This window comes from Schistocerca serialis, chromosome 1, assembly GCF_023864345.2.
Source record: "Schistocerca serialis cubense isolate TAMUIC-IGC-003099 chromosome 1, iqSchSeri2.2, whole genome shotgun sequence".
NCBI lineage: Eukaryota > Metazoa > Arthropoda > Insecta > Orthoptera > Acrididae > Schistocerca > Schistocerca serialis.
The window spans coordinates 162,980,073-163,003,337 of NC_064638.1; the positions used below are offsets into that span (position 1 = coordinate 162,980,073).

At 44.9% G+C, this 23,265-nt stretch overlaps 1 pseudogene; it reads right to left on the bottom strand.

Moving 5' to 3' along the window:
* Positions 1 to 8,318: 8,318 nt before the first annotated feature.
* On the bottom strand, positions 8,319 to 8,436 carry LOC126427300 (5S ribosomal RNA; annotated as a pseudogene).
* Positions 8,437 to 23,265: the final 14,829 nt, after the last annotated feature.

The window sequence follows — 23,265 nt, forward strand, 5'->3', positions numbered from 1 at the left end:
TCCACCGTGACAGTTCTAGAATCATTCAAAGGGATTCTACAGTCTGTATCGCAGAAGTAACCAGACCATGCTATAATAGTCGGAGGTGACTTCAACCTTCCTAGTACAGACAGGGTCTCTTTAATTTTCCTGTAGGCAGCATCTATCTTACCCCTAGTGAGATAAGCCTCTACATCCTTACATTTATCCTCTAGCCATCCCTGCTTAGCCATTTTGCACTTCCTGTCGATCTCATTTTTGAGACGTTTGTATTCCTTTTTACCTGCTTCATTTACTGCATTTTTATAATTTCACCTTTCATCAATAAATTCAATATTTATTCTGTTACCCAAGGATTTCTATTAGCCCTCGTCTTTTTACCTACTTGATCCTCTGCTGCCTTCACTACTTCATCCCTCAAAGCTACCCATTCTTCTTCTACTGTATTTCTTTCCCCCATTCCTGTCAATTGTTCCCTTATGCTCTCCCCGAAACTCTTTACAACCTCTGGTTCTTTCAGTTTATCCAGGTCCCATCTCCTTAAATTCCCACCTTTTTGCACTTTCTTCAGTTTTAATCTACAGTTCATAACTAATAGATTGTGGTCAGAGTCCACATCTGCCCCTGGAAATGTCTTACAATTTAAAACCTGGTTCCTAAATCTCTGTCTTACCATTATATAATCTATCTGAAATTTGTCAGTATCTCCAGGATTTTTCCATGCATACAACCTTCTTTTATGATTCTTGAACCAAGTGTTAGCTATAATAATTCCAATCCCAAAGAAAGCAGGTGTTGACAGATGTGAAAATTACCGAACTATCAGTTTAATAAGTCACGGCTGCAAAATACTAACGCGAATTCTTTACAGACGAATGGAAAAACTGGTAGAAGCCGACCGTGGGGAAGACCACTTTGGATTGTGTAGAAATATTGGAACACGTGAGGCAATACTGACCCTACGACTTATCTTAGAAGCTAGATTAAGGAAAGGCAAACCTATGTTTCTAGCATTTGTAGACTTAGAGAAAGCTTTTGACAATGTTGACTGGAATACTCTCTTTCAAATTCTGAAGGTGGCAGGGTTAAAATATAAGGAAGCGAGAGGCTATTTACAATTTGTATAGAAATCAAATGGCAGTCATAAGAGTTGAGGGCCAAGAATGGGAAGCAGTGGCTGGGAAGGGAGTGAGACAGGGTTGTAGCCTCTCCCTGATGTTATTCAATCTGTATATTGGGCAGGCAGTGAAGGAAACAAAAGAAAAATTCGGAGTAGGCTACACCTGGAGAAGAAATAAAAACTTTGAGGTTCGCCGATGACATTGTAATTCTGTCAGAGACAACAAAGGACTTGGAAGAGCAGTTGAATGGAATGGATAGTGTTTTGAAAGGAGGATATAAGATGAACATCAACAAAAGCAAAACGAGGATAATGGAATGTAGTCGAATTAAGTCAGGTGATGCTGAGGGTATTAGATTAGGGAATGAGACACTTAAAGTAGTAAAGGAGTTTTGCTATTTGTGGAGCAAAATAACTGATGATGGTCGAAGTAGAGAGGATATAAAATGTAGACTGGCAATGGAAAGGAAAGCGTTTCTGAAGAAGAGAAATTTGTTAACATCGAATATAGATTTAAGTGTCAGGAAGTCGTTTCTGAAAGTATTTGTATGGAGTGTGGCCATGTATGGAAGTGAAACATGGACGATAAATAGTTTGGACAAGAAGAGAATAGAAGCTTTCGAAATGTGGTGCTACAGAAGAATGCTGAAGATTAGATGGGTAGATCACATAACTAATGAGGAGGTGTTAAATAGGATTGGGGAGAAGAGAAGTTTGTGGCACAACTTGACTAGAAAAAGGGATCGGTTGGTAGGACATGTTCTGAGGCATCAAGGGATCACCAATTTAGTATTGGAGGGCAGCGTGGAGGGTAAAAATCGTAGAGGGAGACCAAGAGATGAATACACCAAGCAGATTCAGGAGGATGTAGGTTGCAGTAGGTACTGGGAGATGAAGAAGCTTGCACAGGATAAAGTAGCATGGAGATGTACATCAAACCAGTCTCAGGAGTGAAGACCACAACAACAACAACAGTATAGACAGGGATGTCTATGGATTCATTACAAGTGGTACAGACAAGCCGTCGTGTGAATTACTTTTGAACACATTATCCGAAAAACTGTCTTGAGCAGCTAAATCGACAGCCAACGCGTAATGGAAATATTTTAGATCAGGTAGCCACGAACAGACCAGACTTCATCGACGGTGTCAGCGTTGAGACAGGGATTAGTGATCATGATGTTGTCATTACGACTATGATTACGAAAGTTAAAAAGTCGGTCAAGAAGGCTAGGAGAGTATTCTTACTAGAAAGAGCAGATAAGCAGTTGTTAGCATCCCACTTAGTAAATGAATCGACTTCATTTACTTCCGGTACGATGAACGTGAAAGAATTATGGGCAAATTTTAAATACATTGTAAATCACGCATTGGACAAGTATGTGCCGAAAAAGTGGGTTACGGACAGAAAAGACCCACCGCGGTTTAACAGCGCAATTTGAAGAATGCTCAGGAAGCAAAGGCAGTTGCACTCGCGTTACAAGAAAGATTGGGAGAATGAGGACAGGCAAAAGTTAGTGGAGATTCGTGCTGCTGTAAAAAGAGCGATGCGCGAAGCATTCAACCACTACCACCGTCATACCTTAGCAAAAGATCTTGCTGAAAACGCGAGGAAATTCTGGTCTTACGCAAAATCGGCAAGCGGGTCGAAAGCTTCCATCCAGTCACTCACTGATTAGTCTGGCCTGGCAACGGAAGACATCAAAACGAAAGCTGAAATTTTAAATTTAGCATTTGAGAAATCTTTCGTGCAGGAGGATCGTACAACATACCGCCGTTTGAGTCTCGTACAGGTTCCCGTATGGAGGACATAGTGATAGACATCCCTGGGGTAGTGAAGCAGCTTAATGGGTTGAAACTAAATAAATCGCCAGGTCCTGATGGGATTTCAATTCGATTTTACAGAGCCTTGGCTCCTTACTTAGCTTGCATTTATCGCGAATCTCTTGCCCAGCGTCAAGTCCCTAGCGACTGGAAAAAAGCGCAGGTGACGCCTGTATATAAGAAGAGTAGAAGGACGGATCCTCAAAATTACAGACCGATATCCTTAACATTGGTTTGTTGCAGGATTCTCGAACATAGTCTCAGTTCGAATACAATTAATTTCCTTGAGACAGAAAGTTGCTGTCCATGCACCAGCACGGCTTTGGAAAGCATCGCTCCTGCAAAACGCAACTCACCCTTTTTTCACATGATGTGAGAACCGTGGATGAAGGGTATCAGACGGATGCCATATTCCTTGACTTCCGGAAAACGTATGACTCGGTGCCCCGCTGAAGACTCCTAACTAAGGTACGAGCATATGGGATTGGTTCCCAAGTATGTTGTCCTCGATGGTGAGTGTTCATCGAAGGTGAGGGTATCATCTGGAGTGCCCCAGGGAAGTGTGGTAGGTCCGCTGTTGTTTTCTATCTACATAAATGATCTTTTGGATACGGTGGATAGCAATGTGCGGCTGTTTGCTGATGATGCTGTGGTGTACGGGAAGGTGTCGTCGTTGAGTGACTGTAGGAGGATACAAGATGACTTGGACAGGATTTGTGATTGGTGTAAAGAACGGCAGCTAACTCTAAATATAGATAAATGTAAATTAACGCAGATGAATAGGAAAAAGAATCCTGTAATGTTTGAATACTCCATTAGTAGTGTAGCGCTTGACACAGTCACGTCGATTAAATATTTGGGCGTAACATTGCAGAGCGATATGAAGTTGGGTAATGGCAATGGCAGTTGTGGGGAAGGCTGATAGTCGTCTGTGGTTCATTGACAGAATTTTGGAAAGATGTGGTTCATCTGTAAAGGAGACCGCTTATAAAACACTAATACGACCTATTCTTGAGTACTGCTCGAGCGTTTGGGATCCCTGTCAGGTCAGATTGAGGGAGGACATAGAAGCAATTCAGAGGCGGGCTGCTAGATTTGTTACTGGTAGGTTTGATCATCACGCGAGTGTTACGGAAATGCTTCAGGTACTCGGGTGGGAGTCTCTAGAGGAAATGAGGGGCTCTTTTCGTGAATCGCTACTGACGAATTTTAGAGAACCAGCATTTGAGGCTGACTGCAGTAGAATTTTACTGCCGCCAACTTACATTTCGCAAAAAGACCACAAAGATAAGATGAGAGAGATTGGGGCTCGTACAGAGGCATATAGGCAGTCATTTTTCCCTCGTTCTGTTTGGGAGTGGAACAGGGAGAGAAAATGATAGTTGTGGTACGAGGTACCCTCCGCCACGCACCGTATGGTGGATTGCGGAGTATGTATGTTGATTTAGATGTAGATGTAGATCGAAGCCCGAGGAGTCATTGAACAGAGACGAATGAACGAAGCATTCACAATAATTTCTTGGACGTAATTAGCCAAGACACATTGAAATGATCGATGTGTAATCTCAGGGGCGCGATATGCAAAGACCAGTAACATATTAGTGAGTGAACGTAATGCGCGTTCCGCAACAGGTCTCTTCACAACGATCTACCGACGTCGCTATTTCAGCCAAACACGATCTCAAACAGGGTTATACAAACAGGGAAATAACCACACTGGTAGAACGTATGGCAAAAGGCTTTTTACATAAGGTTCATATTTAATTTTAAGAATAAATCCAATAAACATCGAGCTGACTTACAATATACATTTGCTCGCTAAGGCCGGATGAGGAAACAGACGTAAGAAAAATTGCAGAGCTACACTTAACGCTGTTACGGCGTAAAGTCAAGCGCCGGCACGCCAGTCGGGAACGACAAGGAAGAGAAGGCTGTGAGAAGAAATCAGCCAATAGCACGCTGACCGGACCTCCCTTCCAGGATGACAACGCGACAGCAGCGGCCACTAGCTGAAGAGGACATAAGCGCCGCGACCGAAAGGTGACACCCCACTTCGATAGCAGCTTCAATGTTAGCCACTTCGCTTGTAATCTCAAAGTAGCACAGACTTGTATTTCTCTATTTTGAAGAAGGTCGCCCTTTACTTGCGACACATATCAAAGTTAAGTATTTTAACTGTCTTTTGTAATAAAACCGATTAACACGCGTTGGTTGATTGTTTGTTTAGCGAAGCGAGTATGCAGGATTCCTAGACACAATATCTACCTCATGACAAACGAAAGATATCTTTGAATGTCAGTTTTGTTTCAGCGGCAGGCTGATTTTATGTCACCGTTTTTCTTTGGGATTACTTTTACATTAAGTGTTTCTTAAGTTACAGAGATTTTACGAAAAATTTTAAGGTATTCAAATAAAATAAAGCCACACACTCTCGAGAAGGTACCCACTGAGTATTACGAGGAAGGTAAGACCTTTACATAAAGTAATACTGTAGGCATCTCGTCCTATTCAGGAACGCCGAATTTACCAAATGTAAGGCCCGCCATCGCAGAAAAAATTGTTCAAATGTGTGTGAAATCTTATGGGACCTAACTGTCATCAGTCCCTAAGCTTACACACTACTTAACCTAAATTATCCTAAGGACAAACACACACAGCCATGCCCGAGGGAGGACTCGAACCTCCGCCGGGACCAGCCGCACAGCCCGTGACTGCAGCTCCTGTGACCGCTCGGCTAATCCCGCGCGGCCATCGTAGAATGGGAGCGATGTCTCCAGACATCGGATTCAGCTCCGAGAGACTCACATTCTGCGCCGCCTGAGTTTGGGGACCATGATTGAAGTCCAACAACGCCAAATTCTCGTAGACTGCTCATCTGAGAGCCTATGATGACAATGTACTACTGCTCCTGTCGGAACCTAGGACCAGAATTTAGTTCTTCCCCACCCGGAACCTATCGTAACCTTCCTCTTGAGTTTCACTTAGCTTTTCGATGACTGGGTGTTGTGTGATGTCCTTAGGTTAGTTAGGTTTAAGTAGTTCTAAGTTCTAGGGGACTGATGACCAAATATGTTATGTCCCATAGTGCTCAGAGCCATTTGAATCACTTAGCTTTTCCCTGGGAAAGACATGTAGCTTGCTTCGTACATCAACTGGCCTGCCAGTCAGGTGGGGGAAACGGGAACTTACTCTCCCTTTCCACATGTTATATACTGAGTGTCTAATCGAATTTTGTCGCACTTTGCAAGTTTATTGTTTATCGATCTGTATGGCTCAAAAATGGTTCAAATTTCCTTGAGCCCAGTGGGACAACATGTGAAGTCATCAGTCCCCTACAACTTACAACTACTTAAATCTGACTAACCTAAGGACATTACACACATCCATGCCCGAGGTAAGATTCGAACCCGCGACCTTAGGAGTTGCGGGGATCTGTACTGAAGCGCCTAGAACCGCTCGGCCACAACGGCTGGCCACCTGTATGCCGTCAGTTTGTTATGACAGTACCTGTTTGGCGAGTTTGGGATGTGAGCGCCAGAGTCGTCTTGCAATAGAGCTGTTGAATGGGCAGGCATGGCTGCAGACTGGTTGACACACACACAAAAAAAAAACCCTTACAGGAATAGTTCACGAAAAATAATTTTGACAAGAACAAGTTCCACGTTTCCTAGTCCACCGATCAGTTGGTTACGAAGCAAGCAACTCTTCAAAGAGGAAGCAACTCCCCAGTAGCCACTGCTGCAACGCCAGAAACTCGCGCTTGCCTTATTACAAAGATCGGGCTTAGATTCACAACTGATTTGTTCCCGGGCAGATAGAAGGGGAAGGAGCGTCTCACGGTAGTACTTGTATATCGCACCGTCGCGGCGCCGATTCGCAACCCTAGCCGCGCGGAGTCAATGCATTTATGAAGGGGCTGACCCAAATGAGTTTGTAGCGGTAACTGTTTTATCGATGTGTGTAAACAGGGACAGTAAAACACCAAGAAACTCCAGTACTACACCAGTGGTTGAGTAGTGCTGATGCACGGCGGCAGTAGTCAGCGTGGGTTCAAAAATGGTTCAAATGGCTCTGAGCACTATGGGACTCAACATCTTAGGTCATAAGTCCCCTAGAACTTAGAACTACTTAAACCTACCTAACCTAAGGACATCACACACACCCATGCCCGAGGCAGGATTCGAACCTGCGACCGTAGCAGTCCCGCGATTCCGGAATGCAGCGCCAGAACCGCTAGACCACCGCGGCCGGCTAGTCAGCGTGGGCCAGAGTGGTACACGCTTTCCGTTGACGCTGGGTGTGGCATGAAATACGTGGAGTATCTGTTTGAGCCAACTCCATCTGCACGTCTATTGTAAGTAGGCTGTTTATGTTTTCTCTATGTAAGTAGGCTGTTTATGTTTTCTTATTGGCAACGTTACGTAGCGCTCAATATGAAAATCACTGGCTGTGCTGTGTGCAGTCTGTGGCTGCTTTGCATTGTTGTAATACTCGCCATTGTAGTGTTAGGCAGCTGGCTGTGAACAGCGCGTAGCGTTAGGCAGTTGGAGGTGAGCCGCCAGCAGTGGTGGATGTGGAGAGAGAGATGGCGGAGTTTTGAAATTTGTCATGAACTGCTATATTTGTATATGATGATATCAAGGTAAATACATTGTTTGTTCTCTATTAATATCTTTCATTTTGCTAACTATCCCTATCAGTAGTTAGTGCCTTCAGTAGTTTGAATCTTTTATTTAGCTGGCAGTAGTGGCGCTCGCTGTATTGCAGTAGCTTGAGCAGCGAAGATTTTTGTGAGGTAAGTGATTTGTGAAAGGTATAGTTTAATGTTAGTCAGGGCCATTCTTTTGTAGGGAATTTTGAAAGTCAGATTGCGTTGCGCTAACAAAATATTGTGTGTCAGTTTAAGCACAGTCATGTATAATTGTTCAAAGGGGACGTTTCACTATCTACAGAAACATCAGAGAAAATTCAACTGACAACTCTTAGGAGACACTCGGTGCATATACATTATTTGATCAACAGTATCTGGACACGACTAAGTAATGCGGAATTGACAACTAGATATTAAGAGTCGCCGAACAGTCAGTACAAAGAGAAACGTAAAGCATTTTCAGTAAAGAAAGAATAGTAGTGGGATGGGTCGGTCAGGAGAACTCTCAGCAACTTGCAGTCATTGGGTGTCAACTGAGTAAGAAACCGATCAGGGACATAAAGCACTCCGTCTTCCGGCCACAAGTGGCCCATCGGGACCTCAAATGAGGATGTGGATAGGAGGGGCGTGTGGTCAACACACCACTCTCCCGGTCGTTATAACGGTTTTCTGTGACCGGAGCCGCTACTATTCGGTCGAGTAGCTCCTCAATTGGCATCACAAGGCTGAGTGCACCCCGAAAAATGGCAACAGCGCATGGCGGCCCGGACGGTCACCCATCCCAGTGCCGGCCACGCCCAACAGCGCTTAACTTCGGTGATCTGTCGGGAACCGGTGTATCCACTGCAGCAAGGCCGTTGCCAATCAGGGGGCATAAGAACCCTTCTAAGGTTGCACACTTAGACCTTTGGTGGTGTAATTGTGAAGTGTAGGGGCTAAGCAACAACTCGAGCTACACCAAGCAGACCGTATGTACTGACACAGTGGACCGTCGAGCATTGTGAAGCGTAGCTTCTGTCTATATTTAATAGTAACCTCAAAATTAGTCTTTAAGATGCTAAAACGAATAAAATTTACGTAAAGTATTTATTTTCAGAAATTGGTACGCAGAGTAGGCACGCTTCAACAGGGATGGAGTAGGAAATTAATGCCAATTTGAAATTTTTCCTTTAAGCTGACTTTAAAAAAAAAATTCTATCGCATTTATGATTTTTAATGAGGCTAATGTGCCGTGTTGGCTCCTAGCATTGATTAGTGGCATTTGACTACGCGGATTATTTAAATTCTCAAACATTGGAATATTAACTGAAATATAATCGGACTTCGTATATAGTGGAGGCAGATTCTTTGAGAAATAACAGAAAATGTCTAACGATGGTGCGCGGCTGCTAATTATTATTCAGATGAGGTTGATTACATGATACGTTTATCTCAACAATTGAACGCTAAATGATCACAGAGAATGCAAGTGAACAATTACTGATAATATATAAAAGGAAACAAGCAATGTGCGCTTAAGAGACAAAGGGTTTTACGTTATTAACGTAATCGTTGACTGCAGGTTTCCTGTACTGATTACTTGCCATGCAGTGGCCTGTTGTTATTCGGCTTCATCAGTTTTGCGCATCGTATTTGTGTTCGATAGACAGAGCACAAAGGAAAAATATGAAACGCTACGGGTGGTTCGAAAAAAATCGCATGAGATCAGCTGAAGGAATGACTCGTGAGTTCCAAAGTGGTACCAGCACTCCAGCTATCGCAGTGACTGTGCCTAGATCGGTACAACGAATGGGTATGCTGGTCAAGAAGGTCCTTACAAGTCAAATTTTTCTGTGCCCAGTGCTGAGCGATGCTTGAGAAGGTGTACAGAACGACGACAATGGACGGTGGATGACTGGAAACTAATCATCTGGAGCGATGAATCTCGCTAAACTTTGTGGCAATCTGATGGTTCTGGCGAGTGCCTGAAGAACGTTATATGACGTCAGGTATAGGGCCAACAATGAAGCGCGGAGAGGGTGGTGTTTCAGAGCGTGTTTTCGCGTTTAGAGAGTGGTAGCCTTATTGCGCTTAACTAAACTGTAAATGTCGAATAATGCGAACATATTTTACAGCGTTGTGTAGAGTCTACAGTGTCTTATACTGACGACTTAATGAGTTGTACGTTGTTACCCTTAAGGCTATTTGGAGCCATCAAGAGCATTCCAAGCAAAAAAATCAGAGATATAATGTACAGAGCAGGCAGATGTGGTACCATTTAGGTTATCAGAGATAAATAGTAACACTAGAGCCGTGCAAATTGCAAAACGCTCTGTGCAGTTGTCCCAAGGGTGAAGTTTCATTTCAAAGAATTAACTGGTAACTACATCCATTGCCTAGAAGCTGTCGTAAAGCTTCACTGTAGAAGATGGCCACGAAAAGGCACATCTTAGAAGAGGCAGCAAGTTTGACACTTGCGGCTGAGGACTGCAACGTCGGTGGGTGTACACAGGTGAGAGTGCTACTACAGCAGTCCCCACCCACAGATTGGCGGAGGGCGGGACCAAGTGACGTCACTGTTGTTGCTGGCCGTAATAGGAGTGGCAGTGACACTTGGCTTTCAGCTGAACACTTGATACCAAACTTAGAGTTTGTTAACGTAAAATCTAGAAGCATCCCTATCTACCGAGTAGGAGTGGGGAAGGAATCTAAATGTGGTTGGCCAGAGGCGCCCAGGAGGTGCAGAACAACTCGCTATACTGGCCCAACCTTTTTAAACGGCAGTGAACTGGTGGTCGAGCGTAGGAAGGGAGAAATGGTGCGCCGCCACGAATCTTTAAAAACCCATGTGTTTGTATTCAGAGGGAGTTCTCAGTCAGATCGCAGGGGCGCCGACTCCGTGTCAGTGAGCTCCGACATGTTTGTTTTCCCACTTGGACTGCTGCTCTCACGTTTGTACTTAGTGTGCTGCTAGTGTTCGCTACTTCTGTTAGCACGTGTCCCAGTGACTTCAGACACTACCTTCTGTTGCGCATCTAATTGCCTCCTTTGCTTTTTGTAATGTTTAGAATTAGCCTTAAGTGTGGTAGTTAGTCTGGTCGCAACAGATAGTATTATTCAGACCCCTGAATTCCTTGAGAATCCTGCTGCAAGCACCGTGTCGAGACCCAAAGTGCCCTGTTATAGTGTTTGGCGCTGATCTAAGTCATCAACCTGACTTCACTGGAAATTATTCTTTCAACATTTGCTCCTCACCGCTAGGAAATTGCAGACTGGCCTTAAACCCCATAACTTCCCTCCCTGCTGTGTCAGGGCACGACAACAGTAGAGGAACAGTTCATAGACCACAAATGTTTCGTGTCAGCATGAAAATGCATCCTGCCATAAAGCACCATCTGTGAGGCTGTGGTTTGCGGATAAAAGCATTCGCAATATTGACTGACCTGCCCACAGTCCCCACCTGAACCCAACGAAACAGTTTTTTAGACTTATTAGAAGGCGACATCGCACCAGACGGCGGCGTCCACCATCAGTACCTTCTCTGGTTTCTGCTCTTGAAGAGAATCGACTGCCATTTCTCCACAGACACTAAAACAGCTCACTGCAAGTGTCCCTAGCGGTGTTCAAGCCGACATAAAGGCGAAGGGTGGACGAATATTAATGTCCACTTGGGTATACACACAAAGACACAACTCATTATTCCAACTGGGCTTTTCCCATAACATTACTTGATTTACGCTGACTTCTATTACCAAGTTTAAATCTGTACATCGGATCTTTTATGTTTCCTACTATGAGAATTTGCTTATTTACATCGAATACTTAGAAGTAGGAGGTAACACTTGTAGGTAGAGGAAAAACCGCTAGAAATGTATTTTTTGTTCTAGTTTACGTCCGTTGTAGAATATGACACCTGCACCCTGGATAACGCTATAGGAACTAGCACAATCGGCGCCAGCAGTCGTTGCGAGCTCTTGCCACTTACACCGCATATCAGTTCATGTGATGTACTATGCCGTACTCTAAATCCATACATATTATAAAAATGGATGTACTTAAATGCGTAAATTCCACATTTCCTCATAATCACCTGGACCGATTTCAACAAGACTTGGTACAACAGTCGCTGTGGGGATAAGGAATACCTGCCTATCATAGTTCAGTAGATATGATGTCATAAACAACGAGATGCATGAAAAAATGCCACATCGTGCATTACTTCTAAATTTATTATTTCTGTGCTACTAACTTTATACGCAGACAGTATCCAGCTATGCCGCTAAATGTACTTACACAAATACGTCATTGTACGATACATAGTTCAAGAGGTATGACCTGATAAGCACTGAGGTACGAGAGAAAATGCCGCATCATGCATGAAGTTTTAATAGATTTATTTTTTAGAACTAAGACATTCCCACAGTCGAGTGAATGTAAGGGAATACATGACACATGTCAGTCAGATTTTCTGATAGCTTTCAACTGCGGAGCGCAAACCGCTGTAGGCGGAAACAATAGCTGTCTATAGACCTATGAAGAGGCGTTGCCACGTACACATTTATAAAATCACGTTGTACACACGCGATGCAGCCCTGCCATACGTACAGATACTGTCCTGGATCATTCTCACAGCGAGTCTGCTGCAGGAATACATATAAGGTAAGATCAATTAAGAGGAAGATATTCGTCTTCGTCACAGGTGGCTCAACACAAAAGTTTTGTCTCAAGTACAGATAGTGTTGAGGATCAGTGGACAAAGTTCAAAATCATCGTACATAATGCGTTAGATGAGTATGTGCCAAGCAAGATCGTAAGAGATGGAAAAGAGCCACCGTGGTACAACAACCGAGTTAGAAAACTGCTGCGGAAGCAAAGGGAACTTCACAGCAAACATAAACATAGCCAAAGCCTTGCAGACAAACAAAAATTACGCGAAGCGAAATGTAGTGTGAGGAGGGCTATGCGAGAGGCGTTCAATGAATTCGAAAGTAAGGTTCTATGTACTGACTTGGAAGAAAATCCTAAGAAATTTTGGTCTTATGTCAAAGCGGTAGGTGAATCAAAACAAAAAGTCCAGACACTCTGTGACCAAAATGGTACTGAAACAGAGGATGACAGACTAAAGGCCGAAATACTAAATGTCTTTTTCCAAAGTTGTTTCACAGAGGAAGATTGCACTGTAGTTCCTTCTCTAGATTGTCGCACAGATGACAAAATGGTAGATATCGAAATAGACGACAGAGGGATAGAGGAACAATTAAAATCGCTCAAAAGAGGAAAGGCCTCTGGACCTGATGGGATACCAGTTTAATTTTACACAGAGTACGCGAAGGAACTTGCCCCCCTTCTTGCAGCGGTGTACCGTAGGTCTCTAGAAGAGCGTAGCGTTCCAAAGGATTGGAAAAGGGCACAGGTCATCCCCGTTTTCAAGAAGGGACGTCGAGCAGATGTGCAGAACTATAGACCTATATCTCTAACGTCGATCAGTTGTAGAATTTTGGAACACGTATTGTGTTCGAGTATAATGACTTTTCTGGAGACTAGAAATCTACTCTGTAGGAATCAGCATGGGTTTCGAAAAAGACGGTCATGTGAAACCCAGCTCGCGCTATTCGTCCACGAGACTCAGAGGGCCATAGACAAGGGTTCACAGGTAGATGCCGTGTTTCTTGACTTCCGCAAGGCGTTCGATACAGTTCCCCACAGTCGTTTAATGAACAAAGTAAGAGCATATGGACTATCAGACCAATTGTGTGACTGGATTGAGGAGTTCCTAGATAACAGGACGCAGCATGTCATTCTCAATGGAGAGAAGTCTTCCGAAGTAAGAGTGATTTCAGGTGTGCCGCGGGGGAGTGTCATAGGACCGTTGCTATTCACAATATACATAAATGACCTTGTGGATGACATCGGGAGTTCACTGAGGCTTTTTGCAGATGATGCTGTGGTGTATCGAGAGGTTGTAACAATGGAAAATTGTACTGAAATGCAGGAGGATCTGCAGCGAATTGACGCATGGTGCAGGGAATGGCAATTGAATCTCAATTTAGACAAGTGTAATGTGCTGCGAATACACAGAAAGATAGCTCCTTTATCATTTAGCTACAAAATAGCAGGTCAGCAACTGGAAGCAGTTAATACCATAAATTATCTGGGAGTACGCATTACGAGTGATTTAAAATGGAATGATCATATAAAGTTGATCGTCGGTAAAGCAGATGCCAGACTGAGATTCATTGGAAGAATCCGAAGGAAATGCAATCCGAAAACAAAGGAAGTAGGTTACAGTTCGCTTGTTCGCCCACTGCTTGAATACTGCTCAGCAGTGTGGGATCCGTACCAGATAGGGTTGATAGAAGATATAGAGAAGATCCAACGGAGAGCAGCGCGCTTCGTTAGAGGATCATTTAGTAATCGCGAAAGCGTTACGGAGATGATAGATAATCTCCAGTGGAAGACTCTGCAGGAGAGACGCTCAGTAGCTCGGTACGGGCTTTTGTCAAAGTTTCGAGAACATACCTTCACCGAAGAGTCAAGCAGTATATTGCTCCCTCCGACGTATATCTCGCGAAGAGACCATGAGGATAAAATCAGAGAGATTAGAGCCCACACAGAGGCATACCGACAATCCTTCTTTCCACGAACAATACGAGACTGGAATAGAAGGGAGAACCGATAGAGGTACTCAAGGTACCCTCCGCCACACACCGTTAGGTGGCTTGCGGAGTATGGATGTAGATGTAGATGTAGATGAAACATGTTTGTATATTGTAGACATGCTGTGCTTTTTTTTTTTTTTTTTTTGGTCATCAGTCTGCTGACTGGTTTATTGCAGCCCGCCACGAATTCCTTTCCTGTGCTAACCTCTTCATCTCAGAGTAGCACTTTCAACCTACGTCCTCAATTATTTGCTTGACGTATTCCAATCTCTGTCTTCCTCTACAGTTTTTGCCCTCTACAGCTCCCTCTAGTACCATGGAAGTCATTCCCTCATGTCTTAGCAGATGTCCTATCATCCTGTCCCTTCTCCTTATCAGTGTTTTCCACATATTCCTTTCCTCTCCGATTCTGCGTAGAACCTCCTCATTCCTTACCTTATCAGTCCACCTAATTTTCAACATTCGTCTGTAGCACCATATCTCAAATGCTTCGATTCTCTTCTGTTCCGGTTTTCCCACAGTCCATGCATACAATGCTGTACTCCAGTCGTACATCCTCAGAAATTTCTTCCTCAAATTAAGGCCGGTATTTGATATTAGCAGACTTCTCTTCGCCAGAAACGCCTTTTTTGCCACAGCGAGTCTGCTTTTGATGTCCTCCTTGCTCTGTCCGTCATTGGTTATTTTACTTCCTAGGTAGCAGAATTCCTTACCTTTATTGACTTCGTGACCATCAATCCTGATGTTAAGTTTCTCGCTACTCTCATTTCTACTACTTCTCATTACCTTCGTCTCTCTCCGACTTACTCTCAAAGCATACTGTGCACTCATTAGACTGTTCATTCCGTTCAGCAGATCATTTAATTCTTCTTCACTTTCACTCAGGATAGCAATGTCATCAGCGAATGATATCATTGATATCCTTTCACATTGTATTTTAATTCCACTCCCGAACCTTTCATTTATTTCCATCATTGCTTCCTCGATGTACAGATTGAAGAGTAGGGGCGAAAGGCTACAGCCTTGTCTTACACCCTTCTTAATACGAGCACTTCGTTCTTGATCGTCCACTCTTATTATTCCCTCTTGGTTGTTGTACATATTGTATGTGACCCGTCTCTCCCTATAGCTTACCCCTACTTTTTTCAGAATCTCGAACAACTTGCACCATTTTATATTGTCGAACGCTTTTTCCAGGTCGACAAATCCTATTAAAGTGTCTTGATTTTTCTTTAGCCTTGCTTGCATTATTATCCGTAACGTCAGAATTGCCTCTCTCGTCCCTTTACTTTTCCTAAAGCCAAACTGATCGTCACCTAGCGCATTCTCAATTTTCTTTTCCATTCTTCTGTATATTATTCTTGTAAGCAGCTTCGATGCATGAGCTGTTTAGCTGATTGTGCGATAATTCTCGCACTTGTCAGCTCTTGCCGTCTTCGGAATTGTGTGGATGATGCCTTTCCGAAAGTCAGATAGTATATCGCCAGATTCATATATTCTACACACCAACGTGAATAGTCGTTTTGTTGCCACTTCCCCCAATGATTTTAGAAATTCTGATGGAATGTTATCTATCCCTTCTGCCTTATTTGACCGTAAGTCCTCGAAAGCTCTTTAAAATTCCGATTCTAATACTGGATCCCCTATCTCTTCTAAATCGACTCTTGTTTCTTCTTCTATCACATCAGACAAATCTTCACCCTCATAGAGGCTTTCAATGTATTCTTTCCACCTATCTGCTCTCTCCTCTGCATTTAACAGTGGAATTCCCGTTGCACTCTTAATGTTACCACCGTTGCTTTTAATGTCACCAAAGATTGTTTTGACTTTCCTGTATGCTGAGTCTGTCCTTCCGACAATCATATCTTTTTCGATGTCTTCACATTTTTCCTGCAGCCATTTCGTCTTACCTTCCCTGCACTTCCTATTTATTTCATTCCTCAGCGACTTGTATTTCTGTATTCCTGATTTTCCCGGAACATGTTTGTACTTCCTCCTTTCATCAGTTAACTGAAGTATTTCTTCTGTTACCCATGGTTTCTTCGCAGCTACCTTCTTTGTACCTATGTTTTCCTTCCCAACTTCTGTGATGGCCCTTTTTAGAGATGTCCATTCCTCTTCAACTGTACTGTCTACTGCGCTATTCCTTATTGCTGTATCTATAGCGTTAGAGAACTTCAAACGTATCTCGTCATTCCTTAGTACTTCCGTATCCCACTTCTTTGCGTATTGATTCTTCCTGACTAATGTCTTGAACTTCAGCCTACTCTTCATCACTACTATATTGTGATCTGAGTCTATATCTGCTCCTGGGTACGCCTTACAATCCAGTATCTGATTTCGGAATCTCTGTCTGACCATGATGTAATCTAATTGAAATCTTTCCGTATCTCCCGGCCTTTTCCAAGTATACCTCCTCCTCTTGTGATTCTTGAACAGGGTATTCGCTATTACTAGCTGAAACTTGTTACAGAACTCAATTAGTCTTTCTCCTCTTTCATTCCTTGTCCCAAGCCCATATTCTCCTGTAACCTTTTCTTCTACTCCTTCCCCTACAACTGCATTCCAGTCGCCCATGAGTATTAGATTTTCGTCCCCCTTTACATACTGCATTACCCTTTCAATATCCTCATACACTTTCTCTATCTGTTCATCTTCAGCTTGCGACGTCGGCATGTATACCTGAACTATCGTTGTCGGTGTTGGTCTGCTGCCGGCCGCGGTGGTCTAACGGTTCTAGGCGCTCAGTCCGGAACCGCGCAACTGCTACGGTCGCAGGTTCGAATCCTGCCTCGGGCATGGATGTATGTGATGTCCTTAGGTTAGTTTGGTTTAACTAGTTCTAAGTTCTAGGGGACTAATGACCTCAGAAGTTGAGTCCCATAGTGCTCAGAGCCATTTGAACCATTTTTTTGTTGGTCTGCTGTCGATTCTGATTAGAACAACCCGGTCACTGAACGGTTCACAGTAACACACCCTCTGCCCTACCTTCCTAATCATAACGAATCCTACACCTGGTATACCATTTTCTGCTGCTGTTGATATTACCCGATACTCATCTGACCAGAAATCCTTGTCTTCCTTCCACTTCACTTCACTGACCCCTACTGTATCTAGATTGAGCCTTTGCATTTCCCTTTTCAGATTTTCTAGTTTCCCTACCACGTTCAAGCTTCTGACATTCCACGCCCCGACTCGTAGAACGTTATCCTTTCGTTGATTATTCAATCTTTTTCTCATGGTTACCTCCCCCTTGGCAGTCCCCTCCCGGAGATCCGAATGCGGGACTATTCCGGAATCTTTTGCCAATGGAGAGATCATCATGACACTTCTTCAATTACAGGCCACATGTCCTGTGGATACAGGTTACGTGTCTTTAATGCAGTGGTTTCCATTGCCTTCTGCATCCTCATGTCGTTGATCATTGCTGATTCTTCCGCCTTTAGGGGCAATTTCCCACCCCTAGGACAAGAGAGTGCCCTGAACCTCTATCCGCTCCTCTGCCCTCTTTGACAAGGCCGTTGGCAGAATGAGGCCCACTTCTTATGCTGTGCTACAAAAGTGATTTTACAAGTTAGCTTACGAATGTAAAGGTGATTTTACGTGAATTCAGATTTGACGCAAAAAGTATTGCTGACGGACACGAATGACAACAGTTGATACAATGGCTGTACGGATGAAAAACGTGGACGGAAAAAATTAATCATATCTCACAACAGTCCAAAAAATAGGTACTGTAGTATTTCCCTATATTTCAATGCTTGATGTACTATTGTATGCAAATTTTGGCTACAGTACAAGGTCAATGACAGCATCTGTGTGAGCTGCGGTACTCCCGGAAGCAAATAATCGTAAAACTAGGAGGACCGGAAACCTCCCCCCAAATAGCAGCTCTCCACGTCTACCAGATCTTGAAATGTCCAGCATCCATGGGAATGAATTTTTTTTTCTTGTTACACTACCAACACAGTTCATTTTTGTTTTAATTTCTAATAAAAAAAACTGATAAAATCAATACTCCGAGCAGTGCTGCGAATGTGAGCTAGTAAATAACTACACGTGTTTCCGTTAACTAAATGCATGCCAATCCTACATGATTCATGTCGCCCACATCAGTTTGATTCTGGTCGCAAAAGCCAGAATCTAGAATCTTTATTGAATGTAAATGTGCAACATTCGTGTCGCAGCCTCGTACGAACGATGGACGTCATACACTGAGATGACAAAAGTCATGGAATAGGGATGGCGGTAATATCACGTATACATGGCATAAAAGGGCACTGAACTGGTGCAACTATCATTTGTACTCATGTCGGTCACGTGAAAAGTTTTCCGACGTGTCGATAGCCGCACGACGGTAGTTAACAAATTTTCAACGCGGAATTGTAGCTGGAGCCAGACGCATGGAAGCCCACCCGGCTAGCCGTGCGGTCTAATGCGCCGCTTACCGAGCGGCAAGGTGTGCTGGTCCCTAGATAAATCCGTCTGGCGGACTAGTGTCGAGGTCCGGTGTGCCGGCCAGCCCGTGGATGGTTTTTCAGGCGGTTTTGCATCTACCTCGGACATTGCGGGCTGATCCCCCTTACTCCGCCTTAGTTACAGTGTGTTGGCGCAATCACCGTTTCCACGTACGTGTACATTATAATTACTCTACCACGCACACATTTGAGGTTACACTCGTCTGGTATTAAACATTCCCTGGAAGGTGGGGGGGGGGGGGGGGGGGGGGGGAAGGTCCACTAGGGGCCGAACCGCACCATAACCATGAGCTCGGTGTGAGGCGGCGGCGTGGGCAGATTGCTGTGGCGTGTTGTGGGATTGTGTACCACTGAGGGCTCCAGCGGGACGAAGACTCTCCTTAGTTTCTAGGTCCCTAGTTTAATACATACATACATACATAGAAGCATGGAACACTTCATCTCGGAAATCGATAGGGAATTCAATATTCCGACATTTGCAGTGTCAGGAGTATACCGAAAATTCCAAATCTGAGGCAATACCTTTTACCTCGGACAACGCATTGACCGACTGCCTTCACTTAACACCCGACCGCAGCGGCTACTGCGTAGAGTTGTCAGTGCCAACACACATGCAAGATCGCGGGAGATAACCGCATAAATCAGTGTGGGACGTACGACGTATGTACACTACTGGCCATTAAAATTGCTACACCAAGAATAAATGCAGGTGATAAACGGGTCTTCATTCGACAAATATATTATACTAGAACTGACATGTGATTACATTTTCACGCAATTTGGGTGCATAGATCCTGAGAAATCAGTACCCAGAACAACTACCCCTGGCCGTAAAAGCGGCCTTGATACGCCTGGCCATTGAGTCCAACAGAGCTTGGATGGCGTGTACAGGTACAGCTGCCCATGCCGCTTCATCATGATACCACAGTTCATCAACAGTAGTGACTGGCGTATTATGACGAGCCAGTTGCTCGGCCACCATTGACCAGACGTTTTCAATTGGTGAGAGGTCTGGAGAATGTGCTGGCCAGGGCAGCAGTCGAACTTTACTGTATCGAAGAAGGCCCGTACAGGACCTGCAACATGCGGTCGTGCATTATCCAGCTGAAATGTAGGATTTCGCAGGGATCGAATGAAGAGTAGAGCCACGGGTCGCAACACATCTGAAATGTAACGTCCACTGTTCAAAGTGCCGTCAATGAGAACGTGTAACCGATGGCATCCCATACCCTCACGCCGGGTGATACGCCAGTATGACGATGACAAATACTCGCTTCCAATGTGCGTTCAGCGAGATGTCACCAAACACGGATGCGACCATCGTGATGCTGGAAACAGAACCTGGATTCATCCGAACAAATGACGTTTTGCCATTCGTGCACCCTGTTTCGTCGTTGAGTACACCATCACAGGCGCTCCTGTGATGGAGCGTAAAGGGTAACCGCAGCCACGGTCTCCGAGATGATAGTCCATGCTGCTGCAAACGTCGTCGAACTGCTCGTGCAGATGGTTGTTGTCTTGCAAACGTCCCCATCTGTAGACTCAGGGATCGAGACGTGGCTGCACGATCCGTTACAGCCATGCGGATAGGATGCCTGTCATCTCGACTGCTAGTGATACGAGGCCGTTGGGATCCAGCACGGCGTTCCGTATTACCTTCCTGAACCCACCGATTCCATATTCTGCTAACAGTCATTGGATCTCGTCCAGCGCGAGGAGCAATTTCGCTATACGATAAACCGCAATCGCGATAGGCTGCAATCCGACCTTTATCAAAGTCGGAAACGCGATGGTACGCATTTGTCCTCCTTACACAAGGAATCACAACAACGTTTCACAAGGCAACGCCGGTCAACTGCTGTTTGTGTATGACAAATCGGTTGGAAACTTTCCTCATCTCAGCACGTTTTAGGTGTCGCCAACGGCGCCAACCTTGTGTGAATGCTCTGAAAAGCTAATCATTTGCATATCACACCATATTCTTGCTGTAGGTTACATTCGCGTCTGTAGCACGTCATCTTCGTGGTGTAGCAATTTTAATGGCCAGTAGTGTATCAGTTATACAGTGAGGCGAATTTAGGCTTTAACAGGCCGTGGTAGTAGGCAACCGACGCGGGTGAGTTTGTTGACCACGCTACCTCGCATGCAGCACCTCTCCTGGGTTCGTCGCCTAGACGACTGTCAAACCGTGGCCTGGTCAGATGAGTCCCGATTCCAGGTGGTAAGGTGTGATTGTGGCACTTATCGCACGAAGCCATGCAGCCAGGTTGCCAACAGGGCACTGTGCATGCTGGTGTGGACTGTGTTTATATGGAATGATCTGTGCCCTCTGGTCCAACTGAACAGATCGTTGATTGTTAATGGTTATGTTCGAGTATGGCGCAGACCCCTCGAAGCCATGGACCCAGGTTATCAACAGGGCACTGTGGAGGCTGGCCGTGGCTCCATAATGGTGTTCAATGTGTTTACATGAAATGGACTGTGTCCTCTGGTCCAACTGAACAGAGCATTGATAGTTAATGGTTATGTTCGGGTACTTGGAGACCATTTGCAGTCATTCATGTTCGCAAACAAGGACCAAATTTTTATAGATGAGAGTGCGCCATGTCGCTGGGCCACAGTGGTTCGTGATCGGCTTGAAGAACACTCTGGAGAACTCGAGCGAGTGATTCGACCACCTAGATCGCCCGAGATGAATTACATCGATCATTTATGAGACAAAATCGAGAGGCCACTTCATTGCCGAAATCCAACACCGGTAACGCTTTCACAGTTACGGACGGCTATAGAGGCGGCATGGCTCAGATTTATGCAGGGGACGTCCAACAACTTGTTGAGAAAACATCATGTGGACCTGCTCCGCTACTTCGGGAAAAATGAGGTCCGTCACGCGGCATGGTATTTCTTTTGCCGCCTGAGTGTAACTCATCCTGAATGCCCACACCAGAGGCACGTTCCGGTTTTTTTTAATCCTTTATTTCCAATCATAATAATTATACAAGAATAACCCACCACCTTAGTGATTAGTGGGTCTTAATATTCTACAATGTTATTTATAATTGCAGCTACTACATATTAATTTGCAAGACTACAGAGAGTATTACTTGGGTAAATGGGCAGACTATTTCTAGTGGTAGTATTACTTTCTAATAACTACTGGTGATTTGTGTTAACTGCCTGCAGCGTTACATGTGTGCCAGTGTTAGTATAAACCTACTTGAGTGCCTGGCTCATAGAGCTAAACCCTATGAGCATGCCCCTGGCACAGGGCAGGCAAGGAGTTAATTGTCGCTGCAGGTTCCTAATCTACTGTCCTATTCTATTCTACTAAAACTACTACCTAATCTACGTCATATTCGGTGCGTTTGTCAAGTCCGTGAAATAGATCACCACAATCCCGCTAGTCCTGCACGTGGCGGATTCCAACTGTTTAGTCGACCTATCCATAACAGGCGGTACGGGATCGTAGTGCTGGACGCGATTGGTGATTAGCAAATAGTCACGAAAGTCTCTCGAGAATACTATCAATACTTTTCGTGATACCTCGTTGGCTAATGTATTCAGTGTTTGAAAGGTCTCTTCTTGACTCAGTAGGTCGTAAGAATTGTTACTCGGCAGTTGTCGTAGTGCGGCTGCTACATCATCGAAAAGGGGGCACTCGTAAACCACATGGTCAGGAGTACCCTCTGATGCGCCACAGTCACACGAGGGCGACGCCCTCTTCCCAAACCGACACAGATATGTCGGATAGGGGCCATGACCAGTGAGGAAGTGGAACAATCCCCGAGTTGGCTCAAAATATTTCATTCCCATTCTCTCCCTTACATTTGGTAGGAACTGAAAAGTCCTTCTGCCAGTTTCGTCCATCTCCAATAACTCCTGCCATAAATCTTCACCCATCCTCCTTATCACATCCTTATCCCTAACAGGTGCTCCCATTATTTCCTCTATTTTTGTGATGTTGTCTTTCTTAGCCCAGTACCATGCGGCCTGCTCTCTCATTTTGATGTCCAAAGGACAGAGCCCCATTATGACTAACAGGGATTCCCCTGGGGATGTTCTATAAGCCCCCACAGATCTTAGTAACATGTTCCTTTATACCCTTCTCACTGTGACGGCGGGCACCACCCTCGTGAGCCTGTGAGCCCAGACTCCCGCCGTAACCCACTATTGACGTTAATGTGCTGTTCCGGTTTGCTCAGAGGCGGCGCATCGGCGGCAGAGTGGCCGGGCAGATGCTGTGGCGAGCACTCGGCCTCGCTCTTGGGCTCGTGCGGCCGGCGGGTTCACGGCCGTGAGAGCGGCCGCTTTTTGCCGCCTCCGCCTCCGCCTCCACCGCGCTGACCGCCTCCCCTGCCCAGCTCGGCCTCGCCCGTGCCGCTGCGGTCTGTCCTTCTTGCAGCCACTGAGCCGCGTGCGCGCTGGCCCGGCACCGAACACCGCCGCCAGTGACGCGTGCCCACTGCAGCCGACACAGGAACAGGCGGGCGAGGGAAAGTGCGTCTCGAGGTCTCCAGTTCCCACGTGTGACGATGCAGTGTCTATTACGTTTACTTTTTTTGGGGAAGGGTGTTC